The 22,426-nt window shown below is 45.8% G+C and overlaps 1 long non-coding RNA gene across 6 annotated transcripts; it reads left to right on the top strand.

The window, feature by feature from the left end:
* Positions 1-773: 773 nt before the first annotated feature.
* Positions 774-4,667, top strand: LOC125535620. Of its 6 annotated transcripts, none has more exons than XR_007294748.1 (5): positions 774-1,371; positions 1,439-1,534; positions 1,656-3,636; positions 3,715-3,810; positions 4,311-4,667. It is a non-coding gene; the product is annotated as an uncharacterized LOC125535620 (long non-coding RNA). The 6 variants fall into 6 exon arrangements; XR_007294749.1 differs by having other exon boundaries at positions 783-1,371; positions 1,439-1,743; positions 3,561-3,636; XR_007294747.1 differs by having other exon boundaries at positions 775-1,371; positions 1,455-3,636.
* The last annotated feature ends 17,759 nt before the right edge of the window (positions 4,668-22,426 follow it).

Genomic DNA, 22,426 nt, shown 5'->3' with positions numbered 1-22,426 from the left:
GTATTTTCTTTCTTGCACCCTGGCCGTTGTACGTACGTGTACATGCTACGTGCGCGCCTCTACTACGACACGTGCGCGCCTCTACATCGACCAGTATGTACGTACACATTCGGGACCATAATGACAACGCTACGTACGCTTCGACCTGGTGGGTCCCGACTGTCAGGCACTTCCTTGCCTGCGAAGATGTAGCTGGTGGGTCCCAGCAGTCAGGGGGGCGAATCGTTAGTTTTTGCCCGGACGCACTTCCTTGCATGCGAAGATGTAGCCGGTGGGTACCAGCAGTCAGGGGGGCGAATCGTTTTTTTTGCTCGGACGCACTTCCTTGTGTGCGAAGGTGTAGCTGGTGGGTCCCAGTAGTCAGGGGGGCAAATCGTTTTTTTTTCGAACGCACTTCCTTGCATGCGAAGATGAAGCTGGTGGGTCCCAGCAGTCAGGGGGAAATGTTTTTTCCGCGAAATCACTACACCACAACACTTCATTGGGGGCAATTAACTGCCGGGAGAAATACTTGATCAGGGGCAAAACAACTGCCGGGACATTTGTTTCTGCCGGTACAAACATCTTGGGGTAGAGAAACTGCCGGGAGAACTTGAACAGTGGCGACACATGGACTGCCGTTACAATTTAGGGCACATCTTCTGCCGAGACAACTACACCACAGCCCATAATCTGCCGGGAATCGACTTTGACGCGACGTGAGACCAAAATATTGGGCCTACTAAGCGCGCGCGATGAGAGGAAAGCGCGCGAGTGGCCTAAACTTTGGCCCAAAAAATACACGCACGCGCCGGCCCTCCATCAGATAGCGCCGCCGCGCCCAAATCGACCCCCAAATCCTTCGTGCCCTCCACCAGACACCACCGCCGCCGCCCCCAACTAGACCACCGCCGCCGTCGCCCCCCATCATCCCATCCGACCTAACCATCCCGCCGCCGCCGAACGCCCTCCACCCGGAGCACTTGCGTCGTCGCCCCAAACCATGCCAGAGCGGCGGCGCCCAAGCACCGAATTGACCGCAGCCGCCAACCACTCCAGATCCAAGCCGGCGGCCGCCCTCCACCCAGACAACTATCGCCGCCCCCCCTCCCCAACCACTCTAGAGCGGCGCCACTGAGACGCCACTCCAGACCGCAAGCGGCGACCACCCTCCTCCGCCGAATGTCTTCCCTCACCACCACCCATCTCGCGAGCTTCCTCCCCGACCAGGCCTCCTCCCCACAAGCTTCACCGGAGAACCAAGCGGGGACCCCTCCTCTACGTCCTCTACCCCAGGCAGCGGAGCGTCGACCCTCCTCGCGAGCAGCTCTGCCTTTCCCTGGACAGCGCTGCCTTCTCTAATTCCTTGCTCCAACCATGAGAATTTGACAGGTGATATTTCCTAGATCACTGCAGAAATTGGTGTGTAGCTCTAAAATTGATGTATGTAGTCTATTAGTTTTTTTAGGTGACAGGGGAGTGGAGTTTGGGGGGCGTGCGTTCCGGCCGGCCCCTGGTTGTGCGATGCCAGATCTGCGCGGGATGTCGGCGAGAGGTTGGTGCTAGGCCTAGTGTGCCGCTGCCTGCTGCAGCCATGAGAAATAGCGTGCTACTACATGCTCGTGCCGGCTACATGGATTGATCGTATTCTTAATGGGCTGTGCTTTGATGCATAGGTAAAATTAAAAGTGCCAAAAACCTGGGTGCCCATGGCCTAGTTTGACCCCAACAAAGCTCCGCCCCAGGTTACCAAACAATAAATAGGTTTGTTTTGATGGTGTACTGAAGATTACAAGTATTGTAGATAATACACTTTGTTCATTTCAAGTATCAGTTAATTGACTGTTTATGCTTCACATTGCTCGAAGACTTGCGAAGCAGTTTTATGTGTTCTGTAGGGGTGGTATGCATCTCTTATTTTATTTCTCGGAAATAAAGGCTAAGACTATGAGTATCTGCATGTCCTATCAAATCATTATGCCTTCCAACATTAAGCAAAGTGTATGAGGCCTAGACTTTGAATATTTCCTATATTTGATGGTAGAGTTTTAGCAACTTCCTAGATTTCTCAATATCATGTCCAATAGTGTTTATAGTCTTTCTTTCATAGATTTTTACTCACACTTTAAAAGTGTTATTAACAAAATTTATGCGAGCTTAATGGAGCATTTGAGTTACACCAAAATGTCCAATAGCAATGGATTCTGTACATTGATAAAAGTCAACATATTGCCGGTTAAATCTATTTTCACCAAAATGGTAGAATTATATGTTCCACTGTGCACATCATAATATTTAGATTTCTATATGCCTTTTAACTACATTGACTTTGTCAAAACAATATTCTGCACTAGAAACAGTACAACATATCTCTGAGTCAACTTATGTATGCAGATTGTTAATATGAGGTGAAAAACTTTATCTCAAGTTATTATATGATCTTAGTTACTCCAGTTTTCAGTATGGTTGCTCTTGCCGGTCGACTTTAGCTTAGCCGCCATTTGTGAATGTTTTGAATTGATTTCTCTTCCTGTGTTTGTCGCTCTTCCTATTTCCATTCCCGATGCCATAGTAATATATAATTGTTTCTGATGAATATAAGACATTCAGTGTGCTTAAGGACATGGGCGAAATCAAGTATAATTTTAAGAGGAGCATTTATGAGATCGAGCATCTACATGATTTCTCAATGCAAAGCTCCAACCTGTGTTTGTGCACTTATTCTTCCAATATATTCTTAGGATATGCCTAACTACAATGTGACAGCTCCTACCTGTGTTTGTGCATTTATTCTTCCAATATATTCTTAGGATATGCCTAACTACAGTGTGCCAGCTCCTACCTGTGTTTGTGCACTTATTCTTCCAATATATTCTTAGGATATGCCTAACTACAGTTTTGTCACATGGATTCCTCCTTATTTTGTTATCAACTCACTTGAACTCAAAGTGGTCGGACCCTTCCCCGGACCCTGCGCAAGTGGGAGCTACATGCACCGGGCTGCCCTTTTTTTGTTAATGTTACTGACTTGAATTGTTTCTGAATGTATTAGGTATCAATTTGTCCATCTTTTACTAAATACAAATAAAATACAAAAATGTCGCAACAAAATGGGGTCTGATTTCACAACTAAACATATTTTCTATACCTCATTCTCAACTATATGCTCTAGATTATTATGTTATAGTTTAAAATTCAAATATAAAGATAATTACAATTGTGATCTGATTCACAACCTATATACAGGAACCTGCACCATTTTAGTCCATTTTAATCTGTATCCATTTTAGTAAACAACAAAGTTAGGCAAAATGGGAATACAGAGGAAAAAGGAAATAGCCCACCTAAAGATTTCCCCGTAACCATTTTGATTTGTACAAGTGGTAATTTAACCTTCCAGTATGCATATATTGTGACTTCACTTAGGATGGCAGATCTCAGGCTCCTTAAGCAAGCCCTTGATAGACATGAAGACCACTAAGTTCACATATTTGTGTGCTGAAAAAGTTTTGGCCCTCTGCTGTCACTGATTGTGTCCTAATTTTTTGTATAGGGACACTGATTGCTTATTTATCTTGCAGGGTTACTAAAATGCGGTGTCTACCTTGTGTTGGACAAACTTGAACTCCAGGTCTACCGGAGATTAGTGAAGAAAATGTGAGTGTAAACTTGTAGGTGTCCTCGTCACAGTTTTACAGAATGAACCAATCCTTTTCGCTTTGCTTTCATCTGCAGCCATATCATCCAGAGGGAGAAGGAACCATTTGAGGCACATCAAATCAAGCTAGAGGTCTCTGCAACCATTTTAGTCGAGTAGCAGTTTTGCGAAAGGTGACTGTGGCAAACATTTTATCCTGTTACAAGCACATTATTTGGATGAAATGGCGTTTACTGTTGGTGGCTTATTTGTATGCCTAACAAGTTGGGTGCTTTTCTTCATGGTATGTCATAACCTCAACCTTTAGGTTACTATAAACAAGTTTGGAATGACAAGAATATCAAATTATAACTTTTTACTATTTTGTTACTATAACTGGAATGGAATGAGCTGTGTACGTTAGCCTGATTCAAATCCTTTTCATCTCCAATGAACGATCTGTGTACAACATCAGCCTTCATTCAAACTCCATGTACTGAATAATTTCACAGCGTGTGCTGCTACAGCCAACGCCCAACAGCAAGGCAAACAAGAAGGCATTAAAACACTTGTCCTTATGTGATGTAAAAATTGCATTTTTATTGTGCTTCCAGTACTAGTTGCATGTTCATGTATGTTACAACAGGTTTATTGTGCTATGAGAGCTCCATTTTGAGTTTCTGTTCTGTTGCAGGTTTCCCAAAGATACACTACTTGATCGAGATTTGGATGATGTACAAGCTGCTGAAGGTTTGCAAGATCTACTATTAAGTTGGTGGAGTGATAATGTAATGCGCCTTGTTTGTTGAACCTGGAGACATTGGCAAGTTCTGCTCATTTTGGTGGTTGTTTTGGCACATAGGCCACTATATGGCCATTTTGGTTGCGTGACACATTTCGAAACATATATACTTCTCCCTTTGTGGAACTACTTCATTTTGGTTGTGTGGCACATGTATCTAGAAACATTTATGTACTCTTTTTGTGCACAATCTGCTTATATACATTCTTATGTTTATGGAATGAAGTTTAAGGTTTCTGATGAGACCTATATGTCACTTTGAAGTGTATGTATAAATTGTGCGAGGTGCCCTGATTGCTTAACATAATGAATGGAAACTTTATCAGGAATGCATACAATAGTTTGCTAGTGAAATCGAAGTGCTGGCATCATAACTGCCGGGAAAACATGCATGTGCAGGCGGCTAAACTGCCAGCAATTGTAGTTTCATGTGCCCTGACCAATCTGCCGGGAGAAAACAAATTGCCGGCAAATATAAGGGCCGGGGCAGAGAAACTGCCGGGAGAAGTGTATCTGCCGGGACAAGTAATCCCCGGCAGCAGTTCTCGTGGCGGTTCTATCTGCCGGGAGAAAAGCTATCCCGGCAGATTGTCTGCCCTTATAAGTATGTTCTCCCGGCAGTTTTCCTGTCCTTATATCAGTGTTGTGGTGTAGTGAATACAGTGGCCCGTCCAGTGGGTCCTAGCTGTCAGGTGGAGGAATCATTATTTTCCGTGTAATAAGGAGGCACTTCCTTGCTGCGGCCGTGGACCTAGCTGTCAACCTCTCCACGTACAGTCCACGTCCTATGGAAGTCGTTCCTTGACCATGTTGACCAGGCCGCGCCAAGAGCACCACAGCGGTGGACGACGGCGAGGCCTAGGAAGGGGACGACATGGAGCCGGGGAAGACGCGGCAGTGGAAGCCCGCGCGGAGAGGAGTACGAGGGTTCACTGGTTCGGCTGCGGTGTGAGGCTGCCATCACCGCAGGGCCTGGCCAGTGGTGGGAATAGTAGGGGGCGGTGAGGCCTCCGCGGCAGCACAGCCGGCCACGGGAGGCAGGAGCATGCGGCACGACCGGCGCTGCTTTGGGCGGCTGGAGCAAGAAGACCAGAGGTTGAAGAAGCACTACGGCCGTTGGATGGACATCGTATGGTCACTGTTGCTAGAATCGTTCATATTGACTAAGTTAACAAAGCCCTCCGTCCCCATCAACTTAGTTGGCCCACAAGTCATCCTCCCACTATGGTGGGTCCCAGCTAGCAAGGGGTATTCATTTTTTTGTGCGTAATAAGGAGGCACTTCCTTGCGTGTGAAGATATAGCTGGTGGGTCGGACATGTCAGTGGGGGGAACGTTTTTTCGTGAAATACAGAGGCCCTTCCGATGGGTCCCAGCTGTCAGGTGGAGGAATCATTATTTTGCGCGTACAGTCCATGGCCGATGGATGTCGTTCTTGACCATGTTGACCAGGCCGCGCCGAGAGCACCATGGCGGTGGACGACGGCGAGGCCTAGGAAGGGAACGACACGGAGCCGGGGAAGACTCGGCAATGGTTGCCCATGCGGTGGGGAGTACAAGGGTTTACTGGTTCGGCTACCATCGCCGGAAAATAACAGGATGTGTGGGTGAGTAGAGGAATGGCCTGGCCAGCAATGAAGTAGGGTGGGGCGGTGCGGCCTGTGCGGCAGCACAGCCGGCCACAGGAGGCAGGAGCAGGCAGTCCCACCGGAGATGGTTTGGGCGGCTGGAGCAAGAAGATCAGATATTGAAGAAGCAGCACAGCCGTTGGATTAGCATCCAACGGTCACTGCTGCTTGAATCGTTTGTGGACTAAGTTGACAAAGCCAAAGTACACGTCAACCTAGTAGACCCACAAGTTTGCCTCCAAATTTGTCCCAAACAGCATACAGCCCAAAATTTCTAGCCAGATTCAAATTAATTTTAAATCTAAATATACCTTAATTTAAATTCAATGAAATTTTACCCGCACAAAAACAATGAAATTTAAAATATCAAAATCCGAAAGAAAACAGTATTTTGGAACTAATTGCCTGTTTGCTCTATTTTTTCATTTTACAGCCCATTTATTATTACTTATAGCCCATTTCTTATTACTTATAGCCCATTTTCTGGGGAAAATGCATCCCTCCTCGTCTTGAAAGATTTCCGGCCCAGCAGGGCGTAGAAAAGCAAGTAGGCCTACATTGGTTATTCTGCAAAAAACAAAATAGCTGGCTAGCCATTTTCAGAAAGGAAAAAAACAAACTGGGCCGGTCATGTACTAAACATATGAAATAAAAGCCTGGGCCAGACGGGCCACGGGTCCCGCACAACCCAGTTGATACCCTTCTCCGTCCTGAAAAAACAAAATTACTGCGCGCGCTGCTGGGTCCCTACTATCATCCTCACCATGTACAGTCATCTCCTTATTCCCCTCGGTTGTTGACCATGTTGACAACACCGGAGGGCGGCGCCGCGGCGAGTGAACCAAGGCGGAGGACGATGGTAAGGCCTCGGACGGGAACGAACAGGAGCCGGGGAAGATCACAGCCAGCCGTGGGAGGCGGAGCAGGCGGTCCCGCCGGCGCTGGTTTGGCTTTGGCGGCTCGAGGAAGAAGAGACTGAAGAAACGCGACAGACGTTGATTGTCAATCCAATGGTCAAGGTTGGCACAATCGTTTGTTGACTAATTGGACACCAAGTAGCATACTTTTTTATATATAGGAAGAAAACCGCGAGGAAATGCGTTCGCCTGCCGTCCTCCTCACAGGGAATGTTCGCCACATAAGTGACTAGCACCCTTGGTTTTCAACCGAGAGGTCATGGGTTCGAGTCCTAGGAACTCTCAATTTTATCCTCCTTCCTCGCAATAAAAAAGGGAAAGAAAATCAAAGACTTGGGAAGGCGTACAGAACAAGCTAGTGTACCAGTAAAGAGACGTTGCCGAGTTTTAGAAAAAAGAAAGACGTGCTCCTATAGCTGGTTCGAATCCAAACCTAGACTATGACTATATATGGTGCTATGCTACTCTGCAAGTAATGAAATTGACATATCCAACATTCGCTTCTCCTCTTCTCTACTTACTCTACCTAGCATCAGAAGCTCTGGCCGCAGCAACCATGTCCGCTGGCTGCTCGTCCACCTGCTCTTCAGCAGGCAACAACCAGATATGCGCCAAGCCGCCACCCGTACCATCGCATGTGGGTCTCATCACACCCCCGCCGGCACGCGCACCGCAGCCGATTGCTCATCGCAACCCGCTGCCGTTGGTGTGGTGCCACTGCTGCAAATCATGCAGAGTCATCCGTCGCGTCTCAACCACAATCCGCAACCCTGGCCGAGTCTTCTACAAATGCCCGAATCATGGTGTAATAATATGTTCAAGTGTTGTTCTGCTGCTTTCAGTTGCTGATTTTTTAATAGTTTGGTTGATGATATTCCAATTTGATTCGTGCAGAAAAGGGAAGATTCGTGTGATTTGTATTTATGGGAAGTTGCTGATGTGGGGGAATGCAACTACGCTGATTATTTGGTTAGCTGAGGAATCCCAATACCAGCAGGATGGGGTGTTGGACAAGTAACTGAAGGAACGGCAGAAGAGGAAGATGCGGAGCAGAAGGTTAAAGATGCAGTTCCTCTGATCATGGCCAGGCAACAGCTGCTAAACGGCCTTGACAGCAATGAGGAGATGAAAGATCTTGTGAAGATAATGGGCAAAATCGATGTACTCTGTAGGATGATTGTCTCTTTATTTGTAGTGTATGTAGCACTCGTGATGTATTCAGTAGCTACGACATGAGCACTTTGCTGAAACTAGTAATGAATGAAACCTGTGTAGCAGGCTGGGCGTAGTGTTGTGAACATCTAATGATTTCTATTAATGTAAATCAGGGGGTATCCCCTTTTGCTCATATAAATAAATAAATAGCAGAGGCCCTGTCGGGTCATCTTTGTTCTCATTCGAAGACGTCGAGCAAATTGCAGTCCAACAGCAAACTATGTCATCAAATTCAAGTTTCACAGCCAAATATGAGTACAACTAAACAACAATGTCATCATGTTTTAGTTGTCATACAATCACCAAACACAAATCAGCATACATAACAAGTGATGTTCTCACAGCAAAATACTAAACAACATGTTCATCAGGTTTCAGTTGTCATAGCAAACACAATTTCACATAGTAGATAAAAAACGTCTTCTCACATGCAAATACGACAAAAGCAATGTAATCATCATCCGCAGCAGCAGCGCCAACATATTCGCCATGTGTATCAGTCTGAATCGTAATTCCCCATGGTGTCATATTCTTCTTCGTCCTCAACGTCCTCGAACGTTGGCTTCTTCTTGATCAACTCTTGTATGTCCACAGCACGACAGGCAATCTTTTCGCCGGCGTCATTGGCGTGATGGTTCTCAAAGATATTAGGAACATCTGTGTTATCTTGTACATCAGGAGCAGTGTAAGCATCATCTTGTTGTGCAACTTCACTAAACGAATTCCTCTGCTCAAACCTTTGCAATACTCTCCAGTTATTGCTACGTGCAAATGTGTCTTCCAGGAAAAATATCTGTGTTGCTTGATTTGCCAAAATAAAAGGATCGTTGGTCTGGTACGCCGGATTGACATTGATGGATTTGAAATAATCATCAGCTCTGGGTTTTGCGATCCTGGAAAACAGGTTATACCAACGACAGCACAACAGAACCACACACCGATGATCCTCGAAACTGGAGATATACTGCAACTGAACAATGTCTGTTATGTTAGCATACATTTCAGTTGTCTCTTTGTCATACGTATCCGTGCTCATGATGGCACTGTTTTGTGTCTTCCTGCCTTCGTCTCGTGCAAGGGTGTTGTAGCGCACATCTCCAACAACGCAAGATTCATAATGTCTTACCCGAGTATCAGGACCCATTGCTAGTGAGTAAAGGGCATCATCAACTGCCTGCCCATCCTCCCGCATCTTCTTAACCTATGGTTAGAAAATAGACAAGCTGATCATCTTATGTACTCAATATATTAAAAAAACTGACAGTGCACTTCAAAAGCTTACATGGTTCTTGAACCATTTCGCAAATCCTGCCATAACCAGTTTGTCAATGTTTCTTGGATTTTGCAGCAGTAACTCCTCTTTGTAGATGCTGCACAACATAGTGATCGCGTCAAACATCTAAATATATAAGAATGTGCCGCACGTTTAGTAGATTACGATGTATAAGCTGCAGTACTGAACTTACTTGATATAAGGTAGTATCTCAGGACAGTTATTCAACACATACCAAACCATTTTGTCCAAATCTTTAGGTTTGTCCTCTTGTCGACTCTTCCCTGTAACTCGAACAGAATAATCGAAAACATTGAGCCCGGGATTGTCTTCACCCACCTCTTTGCTAAGCTGATCAGCTGTTTCAATGTATTTTGAGCAGAATGTCAACGCTTCTGTAGCAATGTAGGCCTCTGCAATGGAACCCTCGGGTCTAGCTCTGTTCCTAACATAGCCCTTGAAAGTGCCTAGCCGCCTTTCAATAGGGTACATCCAGCCATACTGTACTGGACCTCTAAGTAGTGCCTCATCAGGTAGATGAACAGCCAAATGCACCATCACATCAAACAAGGCTGGAGGATATATCTTCTCAAGGTCGCATAGGATAGTTGGTATCTTGTCTCTAAGATGCTCCAAAGCATCTATCCTGATATTCCTACTGCAGAGTTCCCTAAAGAATTGTCCCAACTCTGCAACTGCTCTATATAAGTCAGGGCGGCCCAATCCTCTAAGGATAACAGGTAAAACCCTTTGAAGTAGGACGTGGCAGTCATGAGTTTTCAACCCTTGTACCTTGTTTCCATCTGCACTGACTCTCCTTTCAGGGTTGGAAGCAAATCCATGTGGGAATCTCACACGTGACAGGACCTCGCAGAATTCTTTTCTTTTTACCTTGTCCAAGACGTACACAGCTAGTTCCATATCCCATGGTTTACCTTCATCTTGCACCTGCAAATCCTTTCTTATACCCGGGTGTGTCAAATCAATCCTAGATTTTAAGGTATCTTTCGTCTTGCCTTCAATATTAAGAAGTGTGTCGATAATGATGTCACATATATTTTTCTCGATGTGCATCACATCAAGATTATGCCACAGATCCAAATCTTTACAATACTCCAAGTCCCACAAAGTGGACCTGCGGGTAAACAATAATCTCTCTTCTACCCTGCCACGCTTCCTTTTCCCGCTACCATTACCAGGATGGTTTCCTGGTGTAATATGCCTGACCTTCTCTAATTCCACTTGCAACTCATCGGCGGTGAGCCTCTTTGGCGCATCACGATTTTCATGCTTTGCATTGAACACATGTCTTCGGTATTTTCTAGGATGCGGCTTGTCCTTGGCAAGGAAACGGCGGTGTCCAATGTAACAGATCTTGCTAAGTATTGCGTATGATAGCGGATTCCTGTCAAAATGAACACATGCATTGTAACCATGTGTCGTTCGCCCTAACATAGTGCCCAAAGTCGGATAATCATGGATGCACCAAATTATAACAGCACGCAGAAAGAAATCAGTTGGTGGGCTGCTATATTGGTCTCGAGTGAGAACACCCTTCCATAGTTGTTGAAGTTCCTCCACAAGAGGCTCCATGAACAAATCAAAATCCTTTCCAGGACTTTTTGGACCTGGGATGAGCAAGGCCATCATGTAGTTTGATTCTTTGGTGCAGACATTTGGAGGCATGTTGTAAGGGATAACAAGCACTGGCCACATGCTATATGTGGCGCTCCGGTGGCCAAATGGGTTAAATCCATCTGAAGCTAAGCCAAGTCTAATGTTTCTCGGGTCAACAGCAAACTCTTTGTGTTTATCATTGAAGCTTTTCCACTACTACCATGAGATGGATGGCTCATTACATTCTGAACTCTGTACTCCTGGTTCCTAGAATGCCACGGTACATCCTCTCTTGTTTCAGCATCATGAAACAACCTCTGCAATCTTGGTGTAATTGGAAAATGTCTCAGAACATTATGAGGAATCCTCTTCACAGCATCGCCATCTTTCCATCTTGATGATTTGCATTTCGGGCATTCACTTAAGTTGGCATAATCCTTCCGAAATAGAACACAATTATTCTTACAAATATGGATCATATCATATCCAATTCCAACTGCACGAAGGAAATTCTTCATTTTACTGTAGGTGTGTGGCAGCTCAGACGCATCTGGGAAAGATTCGCGGAAAGCAGCCAACATCGCATCGAATGATTTGTTGGTCATCCGCTCATATGTCTTCATCTGAAGAAAGGTGACCATAGCTGAGAACACTGACAGCTTATTTCCTGGGGTGACAGCAACGTTGCATTGTTCCAACATGCGGGCCCACCGTTTTTCTTCTGCAGGTGAAAGTTCACGGAATGCACGAGCATTTCGTAGCATTGTTTCTCAATGTTCTGAAGCGATGTTGAAAGTGCGTTATATCGACTAGAGGGGGGGGGGGGTGAATAGGCGATTTTTATGAAAGTCTTCAAACGTGGGAGTTATGAAGACAAACAGTGAAGACTTTGCCTATTACTCTGCAGTGGAAGTTAGATTACACTAGGCAAGCCATGGTCAAGTATTCAATAGAGTGAAAGCACAAAGACAAACAGCTGCAGTGTAATAAGGATCAGGTAGGAAGAAGTTATGAAGCCAAACAGATCATACATTCACGTTGTGAAGACAAAAGATAGAGCAAGCATGCAATGGCTTCACAATGAGTAACAGAAAAAAAATGGAAATGAAGATGAAACCAGTGACTCGTTGAAGACAATGATGTGTTGGACCAGTTCCAGTTGCTGTGACAACTATACGTCTAGTTGGAGCGGCTAGGTATTTAAACCTTAGGACACACAGTCCCGGACACCCAGTCCTGAACACGCAGCTCAGGACACCAAGTCCTCACCGTATTCTCCTTGAGCTAAGGTCACATAGTCCTCGCCCAATCACTCTGGTAAGTCTTCAAGGTAGACTCCCAAACCTTCACAGACTTCGTTCACTGGCAATCCACAATGTCTCTTGGATGCTCTGAACACGACGCCTAACCGTCTGGAGGATTCACAGTCCTCAAGTGTAATAAGTCTTCAGATCACACAGACAAGAAGACTTAAGTGATGCCCAATTTACTCTGGCTCTGGGTGGTTAGGGCTTTTCTCCTCGCTAGGAATTTTCTCTCAAAGGCTTCGAGGTGGGTTGCTCTCAAACGACAAAAGCCGTGCACTGAAATCTGAGCAGCCAACCGTTTATGGTTGTAGGGGGTGGGCTATTTATAGCCACTTGGCAACCCGACCTGATTTGTCCGAAATGACCCTGGGTCACTAAGGAACTGACACGTGTCTCAACGGTCAGATTTCAAACTCTCATGGCAACTTTACTTGGGCTACAAGCAAAGCTGACTTGTCCGGCTCTGGACAAGATTCGCTCTCATTGTCTTCACTCGAAGACATAGGTTTTTGGTTTAGGCATCACTTCAGTCATTCTAACTGGTTCTCCTGGACCCCACTTAACAGTACGGTGGTTCCTATGACTCAACACAAAAGAAAAAGAACTACGAAAGATCTAAGTCTTCGAGCTCCATAGGCTTCATAACGTGTCTTCTTTTGTCATAGTCTTCAATGTGAATATCTTCATATACCACCTTTGGCTTCAATGTCTTCATACATTTTTAGGGGTCATCTCTGGTAGTAAAACCGAATCAATGAGGGACTTCTACCTGTGTTATCCTGCAATTCTCACAAACACATTAGTCCCTCAACTAGGTTTGTCGTCAATACTCCAAAACCAACTAGGGGTGGCACTAGATGCACTTACAATCTCCCCCTTTTTGGTGATTGATGACAAACTAGTTGAAGTTTTCAACGGGGAATATAGTCTGTGAAATTGTAAAGGATAAGGAATTGTCTTCATAAGTTGCAAGGGCTCCCCCTGAAGATGTGCATATAAGTTAATTTGCTTTTGGAATGCAAATGCACATGGCAGGTTGTACTTGGAGATCCACTTCAGCTTATGATGACAATCCACTATGCATGTGAAAGTATATGAAGATAATGACATGCATAATGGAAAATGGACGTCTGCGGAATGAGATAAGTGCGGAATTTATCGTCGCACATGCGGAATTTATCTTCGCAAAACAGGGTGGCAAACAAGTAGCAGACGACCATCGAGTTTTAGTGTTACAACTCAAAGAACCAAATGAAGCAAAAACGAGAGTTGTAAGCACGAAGCAAAATATAGCAAAACATAAAGCACCCGCCCATATGGACCCGCTTGAAGACTATCAACCCATATGCTTCTCCCCCTTTTGTCAGCAAGGACCAAAAAGGTTTGAAGACATAGAGTGTCTACTCGTTCCCAGGAGCAGCAGGGTCGTTGGAGGTGTTTGGCGGTGCAGAAGAGCTTGGAGGTGCTGAAGCAGGTGGCGGTGATGTAGCATCGTCTTCTTCATCAATGATTCTGGCAGTGACTGTGGCAGCAGATGAAGAAAACTCAGAGTCTTCAAGTGATGGTGTGTTTCGCATCACAGCCCTTCTAGGAGGTGTGGTGTCAAACTTGAAGCGCTCTGTGAAGCCATCCTCTTCAAGTTCAGCTTCAGTACATATCATTGAGAGCCCTTTCCATGTACGACGACAGGTTTCATGAGTGACGAAGCATTCTTGGTGGCAAGATTTCGAAGACGATTAACATCCACCAAGAGGCTTTTCATCTGACGCTTTAGCCAGTCGTGATGCCTATCTTGTTTTTGATGAAGGGCCACAAGAAGCTCTCGGTCAGTGAGAACACGAGTGCGCTTCTTGGGTCTTGAAGCAGTTGCACTATCAGTGGCTTCAGTTGAAGCAGGGTGTGGCGCACGTGTAGTGCCAGCCAAAGGATACACCCTGGAGATGGCTTCAACACCTTCATCGTTCTGAGTGAAGCTCTGGTGTTCTGCATTCTGAAGACTTAAACGGTTGCTTGGCAGGCTCAGGATATATAGCTTCAGCAGAGGTATCCACATCTGGCAAGAAGATCGATGGTTTCGGGCTGAGGGCTGATACGAGATCGCAGAGTGCAGTTTGATCAGCCTCATCACCCAAGGAGCATAGAACTTCAAACCAAATAAATCTGAGCCTGACGCTGCAAGTTGGCGTATGAAGAAATCCTGTGCGTTGAAGCATTTGCCATGAAGGATACAGAATATCATAGTCTTCATTGCACCCTCGATCTTGGCATTTGGAGAGTGCCCTTTAATAGGCCAGAGAGTCCGCCGGATATGTGATATATGGTCTGGGCAGGAACTCAAAGTCTTCAACGAAGAACTCTGTTGGATAAGGAGCATCGTGGGGCAATGGCTTCATCATTGAGAGCATCTGACTCATATTTGGTTCAGGCCTCTGGAATATGCTCTCAATAGCTTCAGCATGTAGTTGACAGCCTTCCTCGAAGAATTCGCCAGGAGTGGGCAGGCCGGTGAGCTCAATGATATCAAATGCATTGGCTTCATGATGGACATTGCCGGTCATCCACTCCAGGACCCAAGTCTTCGGATCTCTGTTGTATCCTTTAATATGGAGGGTGGCATAGAACTGAAGCAGAAGCTCTTCATTCCAGTGCTCTTCATCATGACAAACTGCAGCAGACCCACTTGCTTAAAGCAATCCAAAGCTTCCTCTAGACAGGGCAGACCAGCAATGGCTTCAACCTCAAGGCGCTTGTGCGGGAAGATGCGACCTTGGTTGTATAGGATGCTGATAGTAGCTGCGCTGAGGATAGCTCCAGAACCTATCTGATACAATCCTTTCCCTTGAATAGGGGTTCTTGGAGCTGTTGAAGAACTGTTATCTGCCTTGAAGCTATTGATGTCAAAGGAGCCAGGTGCTGATGCAGGACCTGGGAACCTTGGCAGCCTTGGGACTGGCTTCTGGACATGAGGCCTGTGCTCAACATGGTAATCAAATTGAGGACCAGCAGCAGACTCAGGAACAGAAGTGTCTGGATCAGTAGCTTCGCTGTCTGCTGAAGCTTTTGGTGGGGAGGGCTCCACATTGGCTTCAGTGTTTGTTGGCAGCCTCAACATTTTCAGCCTCCACTTGTGTAGTTGGAGGGACAAACTCAGGCACGTTCTCCTGGAGAACTGCGTCTTGATGGAGCGGGGGAGTGGGTTCTAGTGGTGCTTCTTCATTGTATTCGGCTGATGCAGCCAGAATTTCTTCAGTATGTCTTCTTCCTCTGAGGGTGATCCGGATCAGCCCATGAAGCATCCTGAGCAATTGGCGTTAGAGGACGACCAATGCTGATGAGTTCACTGTGCGTTAGCACAAGCGATGATACCTGTTGGTGCTCGAGCTGAGGAAGGGCTGCATCATCTTCAACATGGTCATGGTGACCAATGTCTTCAGCAGCGATGGGATCAGCTGCTGGAAAGTCTTCAGCTTCATGAGCCTCTGTGAAAGCAGGCTCATGGATTGTCAGTTGGCGCTCTTGAGGTTCAGCGTCAGGACGAACCATGGAAATGGGTTCAACAATCAAAGGCTCTGTGGGAGCAGCCCGTTCTTTCTTGGTCTTCCTCTTCTTCTTGGAGGGGGCACTAGGAGAGGCTTCAGGATGTTTCCTCTTCCTGGGCTCAGCCTCAACAGTCCTTGTCTTCTTCAGCTCTGAAGCGGTTGACCGGGCTTTTGGCTTCGAGCCAGTCATGCTAGTTGGGAAGACAATGGGATCTACTTCCTGCCTTGGTGCGAGAGGTTCGGCCACAATGGGCTTCTTCTTCTGCTTAGCAGCCATCCTGGGATCAATGCCCGGACGCCCAAGGGCCTTGCGCTTCTCAGCTTCGTTGTAGCCTTGCACACACTTGTCAGCTAGGCTCTTCATGCGCTCTCGAGAACCCTGAGCTTCTGTGCGTTTCTTGAGAAAGGCTTCTTTGAGCTCGTGCAGCATAATCTTGAAGTTTTTCACCTCTTGCATGCTGAGCCTGGCCATATGCTTCTTGAACTGAGCCTTTTCATAGTCAATCGTTTGCTTCAGTTTGACGATGCGCTGAGCAAGAGCTAGCTCTGAAGCAATGGAGCCATGGAAGGCGACACTGAGGCCAATGGGTAGTTGCAGATCTTCGAAGCTGATGTTTGGCGTGTCAAACCACTCATCAATGAAGTTGTGGATGATTGTCACATCAAAGAGAGGCAGATCATTGAAGATTTCTGCTTCTTCTTTGCTCTTGATGAGTTGCTCAAGAGCGTCATCGGCAAGATCTTCATCACTGGACAGATCAATGGCATCATTGTGCAGAATGGCAGCAGCTGTCAGCTCTTGGCCGGTGTGTGGCAGAGGCATCTTGACCTTCTGGGGCTTGGAGATGCGTGACAAATCTTCAGACTGCACACTGTCTTCAAGAGGTGCAGTTGCCAATGGCTTCGCTCGTGAGATTTTTGGTGCAGAGGCAGGCTTGGAAGCTTTTGGCTGCTTCAGTTTCTTTGGCTTCGACGCTGTAGGCGCTTCATCTGAGTCAGCGTCATCTGCAGGCTCATTTACGGCAGTACCTTGAACCACTATATGGGTGATGAGACCTTCAAGGTTGTAGAAGGGCCCAAGAAGATTGGGTTCAGCTTCGCGAGTTCCATTCGCACGGGGAGCAGAGGGACCAGGGTTGAAATCTAATCCCAAAGACTTCTTGTTCTGCTTCGCTGAGTTCTGCGCAAACTGGAAGTTGCGCTTAAACAGATTGTCGTCATGACACCATAGCAGTGACGATGGGTCAGCATCCACAGGTTGTGGTGCACGGACCATGAAGGGATAGAAGCCTTGTTCAATGGCTTCAGCTCTGGTCCTGGGTTGAAGATTTTTGTAGAGGATGTCTCCCCATGGTCGCTTGATGGCATTCTTTTCAGCATATTCCTTTGTCACAAATCTGTACTTGAACCACTGTTCTGCCCAATAGCGTCGAATCCATTGGATTCGTGTCTTGCGCTGATTGTAATCCTCTTCAAGATCTGTCTTGTATAGCTCTGAGAGGTCATCGGGCAGATCTCTTGATGTTTGTCCTCGACGCTTTCTGCCACCCTTCCTTGCTGATTTCTCTGAAGCCATGAACTTTAAACTGAAAGGCTTCAATACGTTCAATGGCTTCAAAGGTTTTCGCTTACTGGACAAACAGGAACTGGCTTCGGGAGAATTTATGTGATGCTGTAAGTATTCTGCAAATGAATGCAGACTATGAGAACCAAGGGATTCTCCCACGGACATGTACCTGTGACAGCATTAAGGTGCGAGGGAAGGGGAAGAGGTCATATGCATTCTTAGAAGATTTTGAAGATAAATCAGTTTAGAAGACATTGACCTCATCGTGCAAAGACATTCACTCATAGATAAGGAGTTGGTTCCAGATTTGTACGAATCCACGAATCAGTACAAGTGAGGAATCTAACTACTTGTGAAGCATAAGTGAATATACTAGGCATGTTATGAGATGCAGTATGAAAGAGATCCAACTTGTGTCAATAGAAACTGCTTGTGGTAGAAAGTGATAAAGCCATAGGATGAAAGGGGCCGTAAAAAGGAAGTTTATTTACCACACAAAGAACTGCTAGACGGAGTGGAAGAGGAGGCCGAACAGTTCGATCTTCCGTGCCCTAACTTGGCGATGGAGGACACCTACGGCGACGACGGAGAAGACGATGTCCGCGGTCGGTGTGAAGACGACGTCGGAGAGGTTGCGGCAGCGAAGCGCTTCGTCGCCGGCATCGTCGAGGGCTAGCGGTGGTGCTAGGGTTCGTGCGAGAGTGGAAGAAGAGATAATGACTGCTGTGAGGCGTGTATTTATAGGTACAGGGGCGGCACTGCGTTATTACACAGGTGCCCCTGGCGATTCACATCTGAGGGACACATGGCTGTCATGCAGCATATCGGGGGTTGTTCCACGTCCCACGCACGCCTGGATTGTCGGGTGGTCGTTCCCACTTCTCCGGGTTTCAGGTGAAGGAATGAGCATTGAAAACGGACTTAATGTTTGTCTCTGTATCTTCTGCTGACAAGGACGCACAGAAGACATTCGACAGTTTCAATAGAATGCATATGATTTGGAGAGATAGAGTTTGAGATAGAAAGCATAGAGAGGTTAGGGTCCGATCACATTCACTTAGTTCAAAAGATTCAACAAGAAGACATAGCTATAAGTGAATGCTGTAGAGGACAGAACACTAGTATATATATATAATCAACATAGTGAAGATAATCATGAAGATATGTTGAGATTCAAGCCAAACCAAATGTGAAGACATAGCAAATGTAACGCCATGAGTGAAACACTTCAAACAGAACATTTGGTGGTGGCGTTACCCACCGTATAGGAAGTATTAGACTCGGACACGGCGCACAATTATCGTGGTGCTCCGAAGTCAAATTCCACATTAATGTATTCACACTTAGAATGTATGTCTTCATTGATTGAAGATATACTTTACTTCGTGTGTTGCACATCTAAGTCATCAATATGCATAAGTGTTAGGATGTGTGCTTGATCATAGGACATTTGAGGATTCCAAGATATTTAGCTCACATCGTAACTTGCAAAATCTCTTTTCATCCAAGGGCTTGGTGAAGATATCTGCCAATTGCTCTTTAGTGTTGACGTGTATGATATCAATATCTTCCTTCACAACATGATCTCTGAGAAAGTGATGACGAATTTCAATGTGTTTTGTCTTCGAGTGCTGAACTGGGTTGTTGGCAATCTTGATGGCGCTTTCATTGTCGCAGTAGAGTGGCACCTGCTTCAGATGAATGCCATAGTCCTTGAGTGTTTGCTTCATCCACAGAAGCTAAGTGCAGCAAGATCCAGCAGCAATGTATTCAGATTCAGCAGTGGAGAGAGATACACAGTTCTGCTTCTTTGAAGACCAATATACAAGTGATCGTCCCAGAAAATGACATGTGCCTGATGTAGACTTGCGATCCACTTTGTCACCAGCATAATCAGCATCCGAGAATCCAACCAGATCAAACTCTGAGCCCTTTGGATACCATAATCCTAGAGTTGGGGTGTGAGCCAAATATCGAAGAATTCGCTTCACAGCTAAGTGATGCGACTCCTTTGGTGCCGCTTGAAATCGAGCACACATGCAAACACTAAGCATAATATCTGGCCTGGATGCACATAGATAAAGTAAAGAACCAATCATGGAGCGGTATACCTTTTGATCGAACTCTTTACCATTGTCGTCGGGACCCAGATGATGTTTGGCTGGCATTGGCGTCGTGAAGCCTTTGCAGTCTTACATACCGAACTTCTTCAGGCAATCTTTGAGATACTTCTCTTGAGATATGAAGATGCCGTTGCGTTGCTGTCGTATTTGAAGACCGAGGAAGAACTTCAGCTCTCCCATCATGGACATCTGATATTGCTCTTACATCATATATCCAAACTCTTCACTGTACTTCTGATTGGTGCAGCCGAAGATAATGTCATCCACATATATTTGGCACACAAACAGTTCACCATCATATGTCTTCGTGAAGAGAGTGGGGTCGAGGGAACCAGGTATGAAGCCTTTGCTCTTCAGGAAGTATTTGAGCGTGTCATACCAGGCCCGACGGGCTTGTTTGAGGCCATACAGTTCCTTGTTGAGCTTGTATACCATGTCAGGATGTTTTGGATCTTCAAAGCCAGGCGGTTGTGCAACATACACTTCTTCTTCAATCTTGCCATTGAGAAAGGCACTCTTCACATCCATTTGATATAGAAGTATGTTATGATGATTTGCATAGGCCAGCAGTATGCGTATGGCTTCAAGTCTAGCCACAGGAGCAAATGTTTCATCGAAGTCAATGCCTTCCACTTGAGTATATCCTTGAGCAACGAGACGGGCTTTGTTTCTGACAACTTGACCATGCTCATCTTGCTTGTTGCGGTATATCCATTTGGTGCCTATTATGTTGTGCTTCCGAGGATCAGGACGCTTAACCAGTTCCCATACATTATTCAGCTCAAACTACTGAAGCTCTTCTTGCATAGCTTGAATCCATTCAGGTTCCATGAAGGCTTCTTCAACTTTCTTGGGTTCTGTTATTGAGACGAATGCGAAGTGCCCACAGAAATTTGCTAGCTGAGTTGCCCTTGAACGAGTGAGCGGACCGGGTGCATTGATGCTATCAATTATTCTCTCAATCTGCACTTCATTGGCAACACAAGGATGTGCAGGGCGAAGGTTTTGCTCTTGCTGATCATCGTCATTGTTAGTGGGATTGTCTTCAGGCTGAGCATTGTCTTCAGGTTGATCAGGTGCGGAGATGATAAGTTCCTCTTTAGGTTGAGCTTCAGAGGGTATGATTTCTCCGGTTCCCATAAGCTTGATTGATTCGCTAGGTGGAACTTCATCTAGCACATTTGGGAGGTGCTCTCTTTGTGAACCGTTAGTCTCATCAAACCGCACATCCACTGTTTCAACCACTTTATAATGAAAGAGATTGAAGACTCTGTAGGAGTGCGAATCCTTTCCATATCCAAGCATAAAACCCTCATGTGCTTTTGGTGCAAATTTTGAAGTGTGATGTGGATCCTTGATCCAGCACCTGGCGCCAAATACTCTGAAGTAACTGACATTTGGCTTCTTGCCAGTAAGGAGCTCATAAGATGTCTTGTTCAGAAGCTCGTGAAGATAAACACGATTGATTGTATGGCATGCAGTGTCAATGGCTTCAGGACAGAATTTTCTTGGAGTCTTGTATTCATTAAGCATCATTCGGGCCGTCTCAATGAGTGTTATGTTCTTGCGTTCGACGACGCCATTCTGCTGTGGTGTGTACGGAGCTGAGAATTCATGTGTGATGCCCAAAGTGTCAAGATATGTATCAAGGCCAGTGTTCTTGAATTCAGTGCCATTGTCACTTCTGATGTGCTTTATCTTGGCGCCATAGTTGTTCATTGCTCGATTGGCGAAGCGTCTGAAGACATGCTGCACTTCAGTCTTGTAGAGGATTATGTGCACCCAAGTATATCTAGAATAATCATCAATAATGACAAAGCCATAGAGAGTAGTAGTAAGAGTTGAGTAATGAGTGGGACCGAAAAGATCCATGTGGAGCAGTTCAAAGGGTCGAGTAGTTGTCATGATTGTCTTCGGGGGATGTTTGGCCCTCGTCATCTTTCCTGCTTCACAGGCACCGCATAAGTGATCTTTCTTGAACTTGACGCCCTCGATGCCTACGACATGCTTCTTCTTTGCAAGGGTGTGGAGGTTCCTCATGCCAGCATGCCCTAGCCTCCGATGCGAGAGCCAGCATTCTAAAGCTTTTGCTAGAAGACATACGGCAAGCTGTGGTCCTGCTGAGAAATCTACCATGTACAAATCATCTTTCCGATACCCTTCAAACACTAGAGACTTGTCAGATTCCATTAGAACAAGGCAGCGATATTTTCCAAATATTACGATCATGTTCAAATCGCAAAGCATTGAGACAGACATTAAGTTGAAGCCAAGGGATTCAACAAGCATGACTTTATCCATGTGTTGATCCCTTGAGATTGCAACTCTACCTAGACCCAATACCTTACTTTTACCAGTATCAGCAAATGTGATGTGACCCTTGTCGGATGGACGTAAGGTTGAGTCCATAAGAAGGCTTCTTTTGCCAGTCATGTGATTGGTACACCCACTATCAATAATCCATTCTGAAGACGTTGGTGTCGTACCCTACAGTGCAGTTAGGGGGATAGGCTTCACGAAGAGAATTGTGAAGCAAAAACAGTTGACGAACCAGTGGGTTATGAAAGCTTAGATCCAGATTAGGACTAATAGGGAGAGTAGCAAGCGATTCAGGAACGAAGTACATAGTAAGACCATTCGGGCATTTGATCTTGCGCCCTACAAGATGTTTAAGGTCCCCAGCAATAGTGTCAGACGATTTTGGTTTTCTGCTGGAGACCTTTCCCTGCAAAAGAGAGTTAAGCTTTCTTAGCCACCCACATCTTCAAGGGTGGCTTAGAAGCAATAAGTCTAAGTGCAGCATCTGAGAACTTTGGCTTTGGA

This window comes from Triticum urartu, chromosome 2 (genome assembly GCF_003073215.2).
Source record: "Triticum urartu cultivar G1812 chromosome 2, Tu2.1, whole genome shotgun sequence".
NCBI lineage: Eukaryota > Viridiplantae > Streptophyta > Magnoliopsida > Poales > Poaceae > Triticum > Triticum urartu.
This window is presented reverse-complemented; position numbering and strand designations above follow the sequence as displayed.